The sequence below is a fragment of the Brachionichthys hirsutus genome, chromosome 9 (assembly GCF_040956055.1).
Source record: "Brachionichthys hirsutus isolate HB-005 chromosome 9, CSIRO-AGI_Bhir_v1, whole genome shotgun sequence".
Classification (NCBI taxonomy): domain Eukaryota; kingdom Metazoa; phylum Chordata; class Actinopteri; order Lophiiformes; family Brachionichthyidae; genus Brachionichthys; species Brachionichthys hirsutus.
Genome location: NC_090905.1, coordinates 6202197 through 6221511, shown reverse-complemented (window position 1 = coordinate 6221511; position 19315 = coordinate 6202197). Strand labels below are relative to the sequence as shown.

Genomic DNA, 19315 nt, shown 5'->3' with positions numbered 1-19315 from the left:
AAACAAAAATTGTGTTTGCAGTGTGAAAAATGTAAATATATAATGACAATAAAAGATAATCTTAAAACAAAACAAAAAACATTGTGTTAATGGTCTAACAATTCATTAGTATAGGATACTTTTTGTGCTCGACAAACTCTCCCAGCGGGATACAGCAATTGTGAACACCTTGTTCAAGTAAGCAAGACACAGATGTCCTAAACTCGAGCCAATCTCTGAACTCCTATCTCATTACACCAGGGAACCTTCACAGATACCTGCAGGGAACATTGCACCCCAGGGTAGATGCCACGGTCCTGCTTCTGCTCCCCACTGAACGCACTTTATTGAAGTGACATGCATATGACGGGTTCCAACACTGTCAAGGAAGCTGAGGATATGCAGAACTGATGGATTCCAAGTTTCGTCCAGGAAGCTTTGTTGTGGTCTGGAGCTAGTTTGAACTCCATGGCCCCAACATTTGGAGCACTCAAATATGTTAGTATGTCGGCGTAAAGGGCTGATCCCACAGGTATACACAAACCTGGGAGGTAAGGGTGGAACGTGAAGTTTATATAATGCACCACAAAAAGAAATCCCATGTTGATTAGCTAACCGTCTTGCCAATCATCTTATTCCTCTGTTCCGATTAGTCCGTTCATATTTACTCATTTTTAACAGTTGTGACAGCCTCATTTAATAATGACACTTTCTACCACTACTGTACTGGTGGTGGTGCTGCTGCTAATATTATTACCACTAAATAAGTATTTAAGTAATAAGCAAATAAATACTACCACAGACAAAATGCTTTGTAAGAAGAGGGTGTTTTTTAGTCATCTTATTGCAGATGTTTATAAATAAATAAATAAAAAAAACACATTTTGTATACTTCATTGTCAGTAAACTCTTTTGTGGTGCCATGTCTTGAGCACACATGTGGATTGTTTTATACGAGTTTTATATTACAATCAACACTGTGATTAAACCTTGAATGCATGACTTGATCTTTGCATAGACTTAGCGATAATGCCAGAAGCAGACAAGGTTTGGCACTGGCAGTGTATTTCAGGATTAACTGTTCAGACATTCTGCTATATGAATAGAACAATCAATTTGAACCATCTGCCTGGCGCCTCACCTATTTTCCAACAATGCAAATTGTGCAGGCAGAACGTAAAAGCACATTCCCGCCAGTATGAGCCTCTTCAATCGGAGATTTTCATTGTTGGTATGGGTTGCTAAGTGATCGTTGCTCTCCCATTTTAGGGGTCACAAATATAATGCCCGTAATATGGGAGTAGAGCATATCCATGTGATTAAAATAATCTTTTGCTTTTCAGAGTAGGATGGTAAATTAGTCAGTAGGGAGGGGGATTATATTAATAGTAGAGGGAGAAGAGGATGTGTACTCATTCCTTACAATAAAGTTGCTGGGCTTTCTACCACAGTAATTGTGCTACACATGTGCAATGCTGCTCTGTTTGTGAGCGATTTCTGCTAAGAACTGTAACTATTATCAGCTGTGTGGTTTTTTGTTTTTTTTCCATATGGGCATCAACATGTGCATCATTTAAATTTCAGCACCAAGTTCTTACATTAGAGAGAAAACCATTCACAAACACAACTGCAGACCTCATCAAGCAGATTGCCTGAAAGTACATTCCACAGGAGAACAGAGATCTGCTTGTCTTTCTCAAACCGTCTGTGCTCTACCTCACATCTATGACATATTTCCATACATCCAAACCAAATATAAAATCAGGGCTGAGCGGCACTCTACCCTGGGCCATTGTGAATATCATTTGCATTTTAAGTATCAGCAGATGCTCTTATCCGCAGCAGATATCTGTAAAAAAAAAAAAAAAAAAAAGGCAAACGGGGTTTCACGGGATGCTCAAGTATGCAGGATGGTTTATCATAATGTTGAAACATCAGTTCACTCTAAAAACATAAATGTAAAGCTTTGTGAACAAAATAAATCCCTGAAGATTTTCATGTTTATTAACAATGAAGAGTTAACACTGGACACATGTCTTGATTTCAGTCAGGAGAGACTAAAAAGAGGAAACATAGAATGAAAGAACTGAAACAATATTGCATTTACTGTGAACTGATCGTTGGTGTGCAGCCCCCAAGAAGGAAGGAATTCACCAAGGGAAGGTGGGAGCCTTGACGCCAGTGGTAGTGAGGAGTGGAACTTGATGTTATGATGGCTTTATGAAAGGAATCTTTGATGGGATAACTTTAATGGAGGTGGCCGGGTGTCCCAGATTGAGGTGGTGAATGGAAAAAACTGCGCTTGGATAAAGAGGATATTGGTGCAGGTGGAAAATGCATTTGATATTGGGATCATGTGCAAGGAGATAATCTTCCCGACTGATCGCTCAATAAGTTTTATTTCCATTGATCTTCCTTGATATTGTGTACAATCTTTCTTTGTTGTTCTTCACTATTCTTCTCCTTGCTAAGCAAATCAACACTTTAATAATAATAATAATAATACATATTAATAATAATGCATTGTATTTTCTATATCACTTTTCAGAACACTCAAAAATGCTTTTCCTCTTGCTGTTTCCTCTTCCTTGCTTGAGAAATATATTTTAGAAATGTGACAGAGCTATGAGGATGCAGGCAGCAGACGTGTGAAATAATTGCATTTCTCTTCTTCACTGCTGCACGAGTACAGTCCAGTAGAATGACTTTGCGTTGAATGGGTTATTCTGAAAGCAGCGACCATGTTAAGCATCTCTCTCTTTTTTTTCTATTTTAATGGTCCAACTTCTAAAAGAGGGCAATTTGCAGAAGAGATGACACAATCAATCTCCTCCCCTACAGGTATTACAGAAGTAGTTGTGCTAATGATAATGATTTTAAAAAATTGTATAATCTGGAATTAGTAGTCAGCGTATAAATAATAGATATTCTCTCTGTGTGTTTGTCAAAGGCAGCTAGTGCAACCTTTGGTATTTACCAGTTGGAGGAACTAATGCACACTTTATAAGTAGTTAGACTGCTAATTTTTCTATGCTAAGTTATTACAAAATGTTCTCTTGACAGGTGCAGCTTAATTTTTAATTCATAGACTTAAAAATGTTATTGCTTATTCTAATTTCATTAAGAAAGTGCAACATATTCTCTTAACACACAACAGCACACTTTTGGACTTTTGATGTGTTTATTTATAATGAAGGAAATTTTAAACATGATGCCCTGCATGAGAATGAGAAATAGAACTTTGATTATTTTTCCAGCTTCCATGTATTTCTGGTTGTCGTGGTTTTTGGAGCTGATGCGTACTTTGATGATCGCCGATGTTGGTTGGTTGATACAGAACCCAAAGACCTGGCCAAAGCTTTTCTTTGTGAATGATTTCTCTATCAAGGGAAGTTCTAAGTAGACATACATCACTCATCAACCCCCCCCCCCAAACCAAACCGCATTGGGTCACTATGGCACCCAGGAGCAGTGTGCAATTAATTGATAAACGCCAGGACGTGATGACCTGTCTGATAGTATGGAAGTGCTGAAAAAGAGTGCACTGGGGCATGAATCAAAGAGTGAAAAATGCATTAAGACAAAGTTAGTAAAATGCCATTAACCTACCAAAGCCCTCGACTGATAGAAGAGGGCAGCAGCCTGAGTTTTAAATTGCACCAAGCCCTCAGGATTATGACAAAGTCTGTAAGTCTTCCATGAAAGGCTGCAAAACCATTTTGATTGCTTCTGACATGGCCTCATGAGGTTCCATGAGCAAGACTTTGAATATGAAAACCATCATTAGGGATGTGGTAAATTTGTTTTGACTGAGTGATTATTGTATATACACACGTGATGATTTCTAATCAGATTGAAAGTTTTGGGGAACATATCGTACGCTTTGGTTAGTTGTTACCGTGCACATGCCAGCATGACTGCATGGTTCCCATAATAACGTTAGTATTAGTCTCTTCCCAAAGGGCACCATCGATGGATGTGAAGGATTGAATTCCTTCTCCAGGCAGCGGACAGCAAATCAACGGACTTGGCAAAAACAGTGTCCCTTTTATGCAGGCATTTGTTAGTCATGCTACACACACAAAATTGTCAAATAAAGTTTGTATCCTTTCACACAAGAAACAATAAATGAAATAAAAGCACACAAAGAGATGCACCCTCTTCATTCATGTAGAAGAGATTCCCCTGACTTTGATTAATCCCCACCATCAGGGGGAAGTTCCTGTGTGGATCCTGAAAGGCATGCTGCCCGCTCCACATCTGGAAGCTGTTGTTCTACCATCTCCAGACGTACACAGACCAACAGTTGTATTAATTGGCTGTTGCTGCCATGACAGAAATCAGCAAACGCTATGTTCAACCATATACTTTCCCACTTTTATCTGGATCATTGTGTTTTTAGAAGAAGTTCTTACAGCTTATCTACTCTATCTATACGTATTTTGTCATGTATACATGCAGATTAAATAATGAAAAATGATGATGCAAAGCTTAGTAAATATTTAAAATAGTTGTGAAAACAACAACTCCATTCATATATATGTGTGTTTTATGAACAGAACATCAACAGATAGGAAAGTATCCTATTTTTTTTACACATTACAGCTGTGCTTTACGCTTGTTCCAAGTGTACAAGCTGTGCATTCAGACAAAACACATGCAAAATTCATGTTTAACCGTAAAACCATGAGTGTCCTTGCATCTAAAGCTTAGACAATAACTTCCACTGAAAGCAATGTTCCAAATGCGATAAATTGCTGTGCAAACACAGCAAGTAGTCTCGTCGCTGTGTTTCACCACGCGGAGTATTTACAGATTGGACCTTTACAGTTGACAGGATTCTGTCTGACATGAAAGCATGCAGTATTGTGCACCAATATTCCAGAAACAGCCTCGCTGCTTGATTCTCCAGCAAAGAAACCACGTCAACATAGAAACTGTATTTGTATAGCCCACATTCACGAACAATTTGTCTGTGAGTTCTTTACAATCTGTACAGATCAACATTTTCTAGATTTAGAACCTCGAACTGGGTCAGGAAAAACTCCATATAAACCCTTTACAGGGTAAAAATGAAAAATTAAATTAAACCACTGGGAGAACCAAAGATGAGGGGTCCCTCTCCCTTGGACGGGTAAATAGGTCGGACGGTGCCATAGATGTAAGTGCAGAACACAGCAGACAACAAGTCAGTGCAAGTTGAATATTTGAATTGAGTTTGGGAGCATGAATTTATTGGGGCAGTCCAGGAACTAAATAGGAATCCAGGTGTGGATTTATGGCCGCTCCCTCCTCTAGCTGCCCTGGCACATGATAAGGTATTCCCCGGATAGCAGGTTGCTAGCAGAACCATCATGCCCACAACACCAGGAGGTTGGGAGGCGTAAAGGCAGGGGAATGTTGCTGACACGAATGACAAAGTATGAGAGAGTAAGAGAATGTGAGGGAGAATGAGGCAGAGGAGTAGAGGGGCTCAGCAAGTCCTGGGAACCTCCCAGATTACATTCAGAGGGAACAATCAGTAGGGCTGCATTTTAGGAGCACCACATTCTAGTTGGGTGATAAGCCAGAAAAGAGAGTTTGAATATATAAATATATAAATGGTCACTTTCCAGAGTGGGACATCAAATGTATGACACATTGGTTCTGGGACTGGGCTATTCTGGCTGTTCCACTTTGACCTTTTTGTGAGACAGACCACCTTTCATTACCAGACACTTCGTTAAGTCAACTTCCTCTCTCCCCCTCCGACCATGGTGTTATTGTAAAGTGTCACTTGGAGCTGTCAGAGACAGAAGAGATTATTCTGAACTGTGTGTGTGTGTGTGTGTGTGTGTGTGTGTGTGTGTGTGTAGGTGTGTGTGTGTGTGTGAGAGACTCACATATCTTTCTAACTGCTTTCAAAGAGGTTGTTTGTGAAGGTGTGTGTGGGTGTTTGTGTCTGGATGTTTGCTGTGACATGACACTGCCCCTCAGTGGACTGATGCCAGAATGCACGTACTGTACTACATTTAGAAACAACCGTAAAGCGCTGTATATGTGAATATGACCCTGCAGCCAGCAGCAGGTTACCTTAGCTTAGCACAAAGCATCCATCCTGAAATGTCCACACAAACTGGCAAGATACCAAAGACCGGTAGGCAACATGGGCAAAAGCTGTTTCTATGTGTTTGAAGTGTAGTTGCTAAGCTCAGCCCTCCCCCTCCTGGGAGAAGTTGGATATTTACTGCTTAGAACCATTTAACATGATGACAAACGAAAAGTTAGCAGCATCAAAAAATGTCAAACTCTTCCTGTGACATGAGGTATACTTTAATTTTATATAAATATAGAAAGACATGAACACTGTTTGATCTAATACCCCTGTCTGTTGCTTGCATTAATAGGATCCTTTTTAGACAGACGATATCTGTTATCGTCGCCACAGTGGAATTTTGATAACACCCTTATTATCACAAAGTGCTGCTGCAATTATCAGTGCACGGCACTACAGTGGAACTATTAGAAGATAATAGTTGTCTTAATTTAAATTTCTTCTGCCAAGCAAACTGTGCTTTGAACTTTGGAAATTCCTTTCACCATGAAGTCACCCCACGTTGGTCTCCTAGGTACTTTGAGGGGAGAGAGTTGTGAGAGGAGAATGATTCATAGGTGAATGAAGGAGGTGATGACACAGATGGACGTGGAGACATCAGGAAAGAGAGGAAACAATGTAGTAAAAGAGATGAAAGTGACAAAGTGAAATTGGAGAGCAAGCCAACAGATGGAAGAGCAAAGATTGTGACCTGCCAATTGGCGTGTAGCACTCTGAGGAAGGATATACGGATATGGACAGTCATTAGATAAAAGGAAGGGAGAGATTGAGTGCGACAGATGCACAACAAGGAAGTGTGAGGCAGGAGGAAGGATGAGCGATAAGAGGGAGGAAGTGGGACTATAGCACAAAGGGGATGCGAGCTAAGGATGAGTAGCTATGCTTGTGTGAAATCAAAATATTAAGGTACACAGAGAAAGAGCGAGATACTGTAAAAAACAAACAGAGCAAACAATTAAAAGAGAGAGAGCAACATAAAAGCAGGGGACAAAGTGATGGAGGGAAGCAAGAGTGCAGGGGAGAGGCCGCAGTCTGCCTTCCTCTGATTCAGATGTGGAACAATTGCCCCCTATCAGTCTGTCAGCATCTACGGGCGCAAAGGGAGTGAGAAGGCAGGAGCAACATGGTACTAGCATCAATGAGCTATTGTCTGTATATGAGTCTCCACTGAGCCAAATCTAACTCAGTTTCCTATTCCTAAGTTTCTTAAAAGTTCTAATGCTCTGAGTAATAGCTACAAGTCTGGCAAGCTGCTCGCCCTTAAAGTTATCAAACAGAGAACTGGAAGCATCTGTCTGTCGCAAAGTCACTGAGGCTCGCAGATTCAGGGCAGTCTGACACAATAAGATGTTTTACAGATGCTCACACAGACACAGTTATTGAAGTGCAACATAAAAACAGACACATGCACAAAAAGAATCAGCAATGATGTCCTCTAATGATTTCCATTACTTTCCTCCAAGCACAGGCTGTGTTTCTATTTAAACTTGCATTGTTTCTTAATAGCACGGATTAAAATGAATCAAAGAGGGATTCAAAGAATTGGATTAAACATTCAGGCTATCAAATGCGATAGGTATTGTTTGTGTGTATTTGTTTTGGTGGGGAGGGGAATGGGGAGGGGGGTATGCAGAAGTCAATGTTTATGTACACAATTAATTTAAGTCTGTAGCCAACTTTGAATCATAGCTACTAACCAAGCAAATGCATCCAATACAATGCTTGATGTTGGCTATAGCCAGTCTAACTTTTGAACTTTTGCAGAAAGAAAATGGGTAGACACATTACACGGCACAATACAGAAGATCCCATGGGGAACAGCTAATGTTCACAATGACTGACCCTCTGACAAAGAGGCCACAGGTCTGGGTGGCCAATGCAACTATTAGGGCCTGACCAGCCAACTCTGACCTAATCACTCCTTAATTTGATAGAGCTGAGATTGTGAGCCAAATCGACATACCAGTACTTTAAATCCATTTAAAGCGCCCCTTTGGCTTCACTATCAGATGTTTCTGAGGGGCTGATGTCTGAGTAAAACATTCCAATTTGAATGAAACACTGTGTGCAAACGTGTAGTTTTCCCTCTCTTAGAGGGGGAAATGACAGTCTGTACTTGGAACAGCTAATTACATACATGTTTGTTTAAAATAAATGAGGCCAGAAATCCTTAGAGGGATTTTATCATACAATGATGATCACGCTTGCTGGTTTATCATGTCTTGAATCTAACATTTCCGTTGCAATGCCAGTGGTTGCAATTGGTGGTGGATGATAAAAAAAGAAGATGAGTCCTGCTCCTCATTTCTTCACCTTAAAGTCCTTTTGTTTACCTTTTTGATTTAAAGAGCAAGCAAAAGGGATACATAATGAGTAGTATAGCATTTGGACAGACAGATACAAAGTAAATAAACATGAAATAACTATTGTTTGATCTGGTCATAACACTGTTTATAGCTGATGCCAGTAAAACAAATGAAAATGTATCTAGTTATGGTATAGCCCATACTTAATGTTCAATGTGAACCTTCATAGTATACAGATATCCATTATTATGGAGAATATGTGCCCAATGAATGAGTTGCAAATCACAGGTGGGTCACAGGAGATTACATATTCATCACTAAAAATATTTTGGATTCTGTTTTATTATTATTTTTCATGAGCATATGCAGTACATTTTTAAGCCAGATGGGGGGGTGCACATTTCTAGATCCACCACACAGTGAGATGCGTAAATTACTGTTTGACAATAGACCCCCCCAGCAGGCAGTACCTTGTTCAGAGCCTGCTGGAATTAACACCTTGGTGTCCAACATTGTTTCTCCCAAGTTAATGAGTAGATTCTGCTGATGGCCACAGAAAAATGGATGAATGGCTATCAAGAATTAAAAAAAAGCATAACTATAGACTTGGAACAAACCATCCAGGTAATAAAAGTCAAGCTTCTGTCCTTGAGAAACGTCTACATGAAGAAGGTGGATGTGATTCCACCTACTCATGACGGCTCGGATGAGAAAGTGGAGGAATAAAAGTTAAAACGTTTTCAAGTAGTTAGACATGAAGATTCATTCATGAGTGTCTGAATTCTTAAACCATGATGCCACATTCCACCTAACTGCACTAAAATGTATGGATTTTCATTTTGGTCTATTGAAGGAACCTGAAACATTCAGGTAATTAAATTAAACTGACAACATGCTGAAAAACAGGGTGCAGACCGCAATGCATTCCCCATAATAGCTTCATCAGTGACTGAATGAATACATTTCCCAAGTCATTTTGACAAGGTAATCATTCAGAACGTCAGGCCAAGCTTATGGCAAACCTTCAGTTTATTTGACTTTAGCCCACGACATGTAAAAACATGTTTTTTCTGTAACCTGTTAATATGGTACAGTTATTAGCCTGGCTTTAGCCCAGCTCTATATGCACTCACTTTGCTCATTTCTGTTCACAGATCCACTTTCAGTCTGCTCTGTTTAAAGGCAAGGCCAATGTGGTTCTGGTTAGGAATGGAAAGTGGGAAACAAAGGATCAAGAGGAAAGAGAACGGCCTATGTAAATGTTCTCTTAAATCAACATATTGGCGCACATTTTGCCTGATGATTTTGACTTACAGAGATATAAACAGTGTAAAATAAATAACTGAAAGCGATAAAGGAGCACTTTGGGGTTTATCGGTCCCGCATGTGATGAGTTGAGTGAAAAGAGTGGTAACTGGCTATGTTAGTACTGTATTGTGTGTGTGTGTGTGTGTGTGTGCGTGCATATATGTATGTCGTTATAGGAATTTGAAGTGGAAGATTAAATAATATTGGCAGACTTTTTTGATCCATGCGACTATGCATCTGTTAGAAACATGGTGTGTATGAGGTAAGTGACGGCGGCTTCTGGGGAGTCTTTCAGGACTTGTATGTATAAATATCTATGAAAAGCCACATTTATAGAGCCAGCCAACCAGCTAACCTACCAGCCAACCAGTCACACACAGTGCCAGACATTCCACAACCCTCATTTCCCTTCACATTTCCTCTATTTTCTCCCAGGAACAGCAACTCACTTTAATTTTAAATCAATTTGTTTTTTGCTCGGTCTTACATATGCTCTTTGAAGTGCATTTGTTTTCTAATTAAAAGAACATCCTATCATGAAATCATCCAATTCAAAAGCAGAATCATGAAAGGTTTTTACTTGGATGAGCATCACAAATTCACAACATTACTGCATGCTAATACTGGGAAACCGTCATTAGCTTGCAGCCTGAGGGAGACGCTATGTCCACTTTCACACAAAACCCTTTTTAGTTATTGTTGCATCTGCATTTCACTGTGAAGGCTGATATGGGTGCACAGCTTGACACCTTGACAATACTTTCACATTCATCTCCTGGTAATGGAACATTTCTTTAATCTCATTTTAAGCCTTCATTTATAGTGATTACATAAGACTTTTAGAGACTTGAAACATCACAAAGACTAAATAGTTTTATGTATTTGGGATTATTGTGGAACTGAAGCAGAATAAAAATTGAGATCAATGCATTGCAGGTTACACATTGCTTTGTAAAATTTCCAACCTACTTTTTTTTCACATCTGATTGACATGCTGTGGGGCAGGAAGGGTGGGATGTGCGTTCAAGAGCAACAATGGTCTTCACGGTCACAGACCACAGCACGAGACCCTATAAATGTCATCCTGCCTCACGGGAGGAGGGAGGACAGGATGGGGAGCTGAAAGTAGGATCACCCCTGCAATGATGTGTTCCATGCACTGCAACCACCTGCAGGATTATATCAAATCCCACCATCCCTTACCCCAAAACTGATGTCAGAGATAAATAAATAAATAAAATGAACCGCAAACACTGGCACTCAAACCCTGCATCCGCTCATGCTCACAAGAGCATCCATGCAATTTGGGCATGTACGAAAATGAAAGGGCTGATGATTCTGTTACTTCCCAGCCAAGGCTTCTGAGGAGGAGTATGTTTCTTTACCACATTGATGTCCCACAACCATCTTGCGGACAACCTGATCCTGGTTAGTATTGGTCATAATTGCAGCTAGCAGAAATCACATGGAGCAGGGAACCTCAGTAACAGAACCCGACATACTTCTGGTATTAGAGGAATTGGGGTTTTCCTTCAAGGGTAGATCGTGTTTCTGTTTGTGGAGATGTCTCATCAGTGAGCTACACAGTGAAAAGGGGGAAATCTAAACTATTTTCTTTGTGATTTATGGTCTCTTTGAATCTTTATGTCATGGTTAAGGAAGTGGAGGGTTGCATATGGTCTCTCAGGAAATAAATTCAAAATCAAACAGATATTCAGCATTATGATAATGTGAATGAATGTTGCAGTGTATTTTGTGGCATTGTGCAGTAATCTAGCCTAGTGGTTGATATTTACTAGGTAGAGCTAAGGTATATTTAAATATACTGTATATATCTCAGCTTTGCTACTCATAGTTCTGCACTCAGCCATGTGCATATATATATATATTTATATCCATATCAGTTTATTTATCTGCATCTTGGCCTGTCACGAAGCATTAAACCACAGTGATAATAATCAAAGGTGTTAATGGTTACAGCTGGACGGCTGCGCCCTGCTCACACATACACAAAAATAAATACAACAAAAAAAACACACATTGGGAGACACACATTTGTGTGCACAACGTCTGGCAGATCTAATTCGAACAGAAGGGCTGCCTCAGTTGATGCTGTATTGGTGGCCCGCTGCCCTGCGGGTAGCAGCCTTTCGCTCTGCCTGTAGGGTCTAACTGGACCTACAAGCCCCAAGGGCAGGTGCTCCTTTCCACCATACCGAGCCATTTGCTGCTATTCCTTTTGCAATATTGATGAGTTCCCGTGCCTTGCTGAGATATCCAACTGCCTCTGACCTACACATGGATTTGACTTTAAGGGTGTCTGCAGCTACAAGTTGGAATATAGTATGAAAATCATAGCAGTGCATGTACGTTTGTGTAGTGTGCATGGACATATGTCTGAATGGACTGATGCACAAACAAGAGCATCTGACAGCTTTGACACTTTGACGGGTTTACATGTTTTATAAAACAGTGCAGTGTGATATAATGGATGGAAAATGTGTAACTCACATCTTCTTTTACTTCTACTTAGGAGGACTTAAAAATCTCAGCTCTGCTGTATCCAGAGAAAGGGATTTCAAACAAAACAAAGTCTCTGTCGGGGGTGCTGGATGAAAGCGAAAGAAATATGTATGTATATATCATGTAATGCCAGAGTGCAGGTACTTAAAGTGGGTCTGAGAAAGCAAACTTGGGAATGTTCTGTGTGAAAAAATGATGAGAAATGATATTGTCTAAGAATGATTTTTATTCCATGCAAAATACTTCAACTCTGGGGAGCCTTTAACCGGCAAGGATGCCATAAAGTCTCCTTTTTAAAGCTATAAATCAACACCAGTGGACTGTACTTTGCAAATAAATACTCAGCTCAGGGGAAATGGGGCGGGGAGTTGAATTTTGGGCAGTTGAGCATTGGCAGATGATTGTGACTCTGATGATATCATGATGTAAGGTTTACAAATCAGCAGCACTTGGCCTCTCCGTGCCAAGTTTCCAAGTTCTTCCCATGTCTGCGTTCTCTTTGGATTCTCCGGCGTCATCCCACCACCAAAAATACGCAACATAGGAACTGGTCACTCCAAAATTATCTGTAGGTATGAGTGTGAACGTGAGTGGGTGTCAGTCTCTCCGATGAACTAGCCACTCGTCCAGGGTGTACCCTGCCTCTCACCTGGAGCCAGCTGGGATACGCTCCAGCATAACCACGTTGACCCATATTTCAGATAAGCGGCTCCTTCTTTCATTTTCAAGAAAATGAATGACCCTCTGCATACTGCTGCCTGCTTTTTGGCTGCCTTCTGGCTATGACCTTTGACCTCATGTCTGCATGTGGGACCTGATTGCTGAAGTGCAGTTATTACAGAAATTCATTACATTAGGCCTTTTGACATGATACTAACTCATATGAAGAATGATATACAGAAGTACAAATATTGCTCCTTAATACTTTACCTAGTTTATTTATTCTGGTTAAATTACCTTTATATAACCATTAATCTCTAAACCCATCTTCCTGTCTGAGCCTGCTGCCCATTCCTGTATATTTTTTAACAGATAAATCAATATATTACAATTACACCTTATTTGGACTTCTAACTATCTGGTTGAAGGAGTAAACTGTCATTCTTTATGGCCCGTTCTAAAGCCCGTTCTTTACAAGCTATAATACAGAAATGTTCTCTTTTGAAATGAGTGGTCTGTTATCAGTGGTAGATCAAGAAGGCAGGAAGCAGGGGGTAGGAGTACTTTTAAATGGAAGACACTTGGAAAAACACAAGCACAAGTTTGGACCTGATGTAAATAGAGGAAAGAGGATGGAAAGCTTGTAAGCTTGTAAAAAGGTTGGGTCAAAAAGCATAAAAGTACACAGAGAAAGTACACGAGAAATACAGAGGCAGTAGAAAGGAGGTGTGTAAACAAGACAACAAGTACAAGAAGAAGAGGACCCCACTTGGATATGTCACATTTTTCCTCCTTTGTTTAGATGAGAAAATGGTGAAAAAATGACAGTACCTCAGTTCGTGAACTGCAGTACTTGAAAATCAATAACCAGGTACAAGCTTGCAAACTACAGCGAGTTTCCGTCTGATTCCTTATGCTGTTGGTGGGCAGAGAGTCTGGAGACTGGAGCTGTCAGAGCCTAAGATACCACATGCTCTCGCCTACCCACAGTTTCACCGTCTCCCTTCATCCACTTCACCTCCAGCACCCTGCTGCAGCCCTAACATCCCCCGCCGGCAGGCCAGCATGGCTCCTCCAACCGCTGTTTTCACAAGTGCTTCAGACGTAATGTCACAGGGAACCCCCCCTGGCCTGACAGAAATTGCAAACTAACCATAACACTAATTAGTCAGCAGGAGAAAGGGGATGAAAATGGCCGTTTGAACAGTAAGCAATACTGGTTACAGCCATTATGGGGAGATTTGGACTAAATCCAGAGTGAGGGATAAAGAACTGAGACAGTGAAACGGAGGGAGATGTAGGGCAAGAGAGAATTTTCAGGGGCTGCATTTCTGGGATGCACCGGCGGCAGGGTGAACCACAGTACTTTCAGGGGTAGGTTGAGTTTTGTATTTTTGTTGTTCCATCTCTAGTGTGCACTTATCTCACTGTCATTGGGCTTTTGTATCCCGTAATGATTTAATGGTTTCATCAGTTGTGTCCCCAAGACATTTTAGAAGACAAATACAGTCCTTTTCTTATTACAAAGAGGATATGTTTTTACTTTGCTGAGTCAGGAGGATAGGTTGGGCAAAATGCAAGAATTGCAGGATAAGATGGATACATGATTATAATTTTTGAATCAACAAATATTAAATGCTAATGATCCATGGTTTCTGCAATTTATTCAGTCTCTCTTGTGCAACTCTGACTCTGACACTGCAAGCCAAGTTATCAGACTGACCAATTTACAAGAGGTAAGTTCAAATTCACAAAGTTGTTCACAATTGGAAGTGTAGATATGAAATGCCAATGAAGTCCCTCAGGCTCCAAGAGCTGCAAGAAATATTGTTGAAGTTGGGATAAAGGGTTGGACTGAGTCTGAAAAACTGACTCAAGGATAAGAAGGATAAGTGGGATGATGTCTCCATCTAGTGTTTCTATAATTCAACACCACAGCTGACAAAGGTTTTCCCAGAGGAAGTTTTTTTTTATTCATTTGTTTATTATTGTAATATATGTAATGTCCTTACATTTTAAGGAAGACCCTCTTTTGAATGTAGTCTCAGTATGCAGTTTTAGGAAAGACAGTCAAACAGACAAACAAAAACAAACCAACGCCATGTTGGCGGAGGTAAAAAGAAGAAGAAACACCACAAGTGTTCACCTTTCGAAAGAATTCCAGTGAAATCTACACATATTAAATTAAGAGGTTAAGAGGTAATGAAGACATAGCATGCATATCTAATTTATACTAAAGTTATTCCTTTCACTCATTCCAAACTTGTCTAAAATTACTGTCAATATGAACAAAAAGAATCATCCTATGGTCTATCTAAAGGACTTTCCTCTGATGTTTGTCCTCCTCTGTCACTGAATCCAGCAGCGGTTTGAAACCATATTTTCTCCACATGCTTGCTTCCGAGCTCCCAGAGTTGTCTGAGAATCCGGGCATCATTTTTACTTGTCGATGTGAAGTATGCCTCATTTTCTGGATTCTGAATAATGTTGTAAGGAATTAAAACCACCAACTGGCATAAGCGGGAAAGCACCAGCACATAGAGACAGTCCTTTTCTGACTCGTTGAGGGGAAAGGCACTTTCCCAGCCGGCGAGGACAAGTCCACCCACCTCTATGGGTGTTTGGTGCTCTAACATCATGCACATGATGGTGATGGCCAGCTCATAGATGAAGTAGCCACTGTTCATGTCACCAAAGTCAAGGATGCCAGAAATTCTGTGGCCGCCACTCTCATGAGGCTGTACCAGAACATTCTGGTGATTTAAGTCACCATGGTTAATGCCTGAGAAAAGAAAGATCTTAATTATAAGAACCAACATATACAATATTCAGAAAGTTAATTTCACTAAACCATATTTTCAACAAAATAATGGGCTTCAAATGAGATATAATGTTAAAATTATATGTTGCTTCAAAAAAACATGCACATTTTACATTGTGAATGATAAATTCAACGAGTTGCGATGAAACCTCTTCTTAAAAGGACCTATCTTCTCTTTCTCGCTAAGGCTTTAGAGAAACTAGTTAATAGTCAGTTGTGATTTTCTACATACATTAGCATAGTTTATTTGAGGAGTTCATATCAAGCTCCGAGTGCATAATAACACAGAGACAACACTAGTTAAAGTCAGAAATGAATCTTCAATTGCATCAGATTAGGTACTTGTCTCCTGTCAAATTAATAATCAAAGTCGCCCAAAGTGCTTATGAGGTTGTGCAATCACATGAACAGGGTTGACAAATGAATGGTCAATTGACATTCTACCGGTACTTCAAGCTACAGCAGCTATTGGCGTAAATGCATGAAAAAACCCTCTAGAGGATGATGATGATGATTACAGTGGTGATAATGAGTAAATTGTATACTCACATTTGCGGAAATAGGAGCGTTTGGGGATCACAGAGGTCTTGTACTGATGTATGACAGATTTCACAACATTCTGAAGAGGATTTCCATCCAAGACATGAATGTATGCCTCCAGCAGAGGAGTACTGGATAGATGCCATATGAAGTTGTCTCTGTGCAACACGCTGAGATGAGGATGCTCCAGCTGGAGTCAGGGCAACAATGCAGACAAGGAAAAGACAAAGAAAACATTTCAGCAATTTGTTCTATTATTTAAAGATAAACTTCTATTTACAGTTGAACCTCAGTGGTCGAACATAATTCGTTCCGTCATGCTGTTCGAAAACCGAAAATATATATAGGAAACTAAATTAATGTGTTCCTACGCACCAGATAAATGCCCATTACATGACATATAATAATAATAATAATAATAATAATACATTTTATTTGTGACACAATTTACCTTTGAAACAAAGCTCGAAGTGCTACATTAAAGGAGAGAATACTCAAGAATTAAAAAGTTAATAATAATAATTGAAAACAAGGCAGAGAAATTAAAACATTAAAATCAGCGGCCACCTATACACAGTGTGTTGGCAGTTTTTTGTTCTTTTAAATAAATGTATAATAAAGACACATGATTATGTTTATTGCCAATACAACAGCAAAAAAACTCTTAGTTTTTATTGCTGCTGATACACATCTGTGGATCCACGCTTAGCTGCTGTTTTTGTGGCGTGTTCTGCATTCATTCATATGTGTTCTCAACTGTATCCATATGTTTTTAACTTAGTGTATTTGTAGCTTTCCTTTAATTATTGTCATTACCTTCTGTTACATGTTGCACAATTGCACCGAGAACAATTCCTAGTCTGTGAACCCTCATTGACAATGGCAATAAACTGATTCTGATTATCCAAATTAGATTCTAAGAAAAAATTAAGAAGAATACTAAGAAGCAGGGCAGCGCAGAGGGAATTGCTGCTGCCTCACCGCAAGAAGGTTGCCGGTATGATTACTTTCTGTGCAGAGTTTGTATGTTCTCCCCATGTCAGTGGAGGTTCTCTCTGGGTTCCTCCCACCTCCAGAAACATGTAACTTAGTGGAATTGTTTAATACAGAATTGTCCAAAAGTGTGAATGTGAACATTGAATGGTTGCCTGCTGTTGACTGTGGCTCTGCGATTAGCTGGCCTGCCATTTGGACTGTGCCTTCTGTCCGTAGCCAGCTGAGATAGGTTACAGACTAACCCTTGATCCATATGTCAGATAAGCGCCTGTATATGATTCTGATGCTTTCATCTTCAAGAAGATCAATTAATTAATTAGCATAATTATAAGAAACTAAAAATGATAATTCCACTTAAAACAACTTACAAAACGACAGTAACATTTTATCTTGAGATAAGAAACTTTTTGTCACCACAATCCAGGCCTTCTTTAAACCAGATCTGGTGGTATGACAAAAAAAAGTAAATGATCTTCACAAGGCTGTTATTACTACTGCACCTTTTGCAGGATTGTATCCATCCTGGCTGCCATCTTGCCGGTTTCATACAGTAATCGTGGTGTTACAGGAACCTTGCAAATCATGGTCCCAGTCAAATAAGTCAACAATCGCACCAGGTACTTGTGAGTGCCATATCCACAGTCTGTTAAAAACAACAACAACAACAAAAACAGCACGATTATATACATGCACTTTACTTTTCTATACAATGGTTGGAAACTTACCTTTATTAGCTCTGCCATAAAATAAAAAAATATATAAAAAAATCAGTTACAAATTCACATCAACTCTGATTCACTTTCACTTCTCATGATTGGTGTATAAAGGTACCAAGAACAATAACCTTTTGGTAATGATCCAGATCACCATGGAGATGGTGTAAATCGAATTACTAAGGGAATAAGTAGCTTGGCGGAAGGCTGAACTCTCCGAGTGCTTTTCTAGTTATTGACTAAGATTACTAAGCTGCTTTCGGGACACTTTGAAAAATGAGTGTTAGTTAACGTAGTTCATTTCTGAACATGATGGTTTAATTCAAGTCAAAAACTGTGACTGGTTTCTTACCTATTTCTTCCTGGCTCATTAACTGACCAGTGATGGTGGGCAGAGCTGTTTGAGTAGGAAATCCATTCTGATGCAGGAAGGACATGGCTGACGTCTGAACATCAATCAGAGCGGTGTTCTTGCTCTCCTTTGAGTTCATTATCTTCAGGACGTACTCACCACCCTCACTGGCTGTCACACAGAAGTTTTGGTCTTCATAACTCGGCAGCGAATGAATTTCCGATGGTGTCAGCCTGTAGAGCCTCTGCATGAGCTCAACCACCTGAGACTGACTGAATTTGGGCTGGTGGTGTTTCTCTGACATGATTGCTGAATGAAAACAGCATCTTATTAGAATGATAGGACTTTGCTTTCTGACATTTACAAAAAAAATATTGTTTTGACAAAACAGCAGGCTAATGGTGGCATATTATCTGTGTTTATGCATTTTCATTAGTTATAGTTAAATAAAAATTCTGAATAATATACTACAATGACACCAAGCAAGTATGAAATGCATTTGAATCTCATCCTCTTCCGGATGAGTTCCACCTCCTGCCTTCAGGCCGAAGGCTTCAAGTGCCGATCTGTAGGACAAATCGCTTCAGGAATGGCTTTGTCCCCCCCTTCAATTGTGGCTCTTAATGAACTGCTGCTTTGGGGTTAGTTGTTCTTTTACAGTTTGTAGAATATGGATTTACTAGTGTTCTCTTTTATTTGTTATTGTATGTGAACTCCAACCTCTATGTAATTCTACCTACAGGTACTAATAAAGTCAACTGAACTGAACTGAACTGAAGATAAAAGACAGATACAACTTGAAGGGAGCAGGAGGGTTAAATGACCTGGATTCTTTGCGCTGTTTTTTTTCCTCTGGCTTTGCATCAAAACATGTTTTTCCTGTTTTACTTGATTTCTACCTGCGCTACTCCATAATTTCCAATGATATTTATCTGTTTTAGCACAGCCCCGAAGCTACACCCTCGCTGATGTACAGAGCACTGTTGACATGAAGAAATGTGTGGAGGACCAAAACTGCCACAA

General features: G+C 39.8%; 1 pseudogene; it reads right to left on the bottom strand.

Moving 5' to 3' along the window:
- Positions 1-15066: 15066 nt before the first annotated feature.
- Positions 15067-18596, bottom strand: LOC137899711 (hydroxylysine kinase-like; annotated as a pseudogene).
- Positions 18597-19315: the final 719 nt, after the last annotated feature.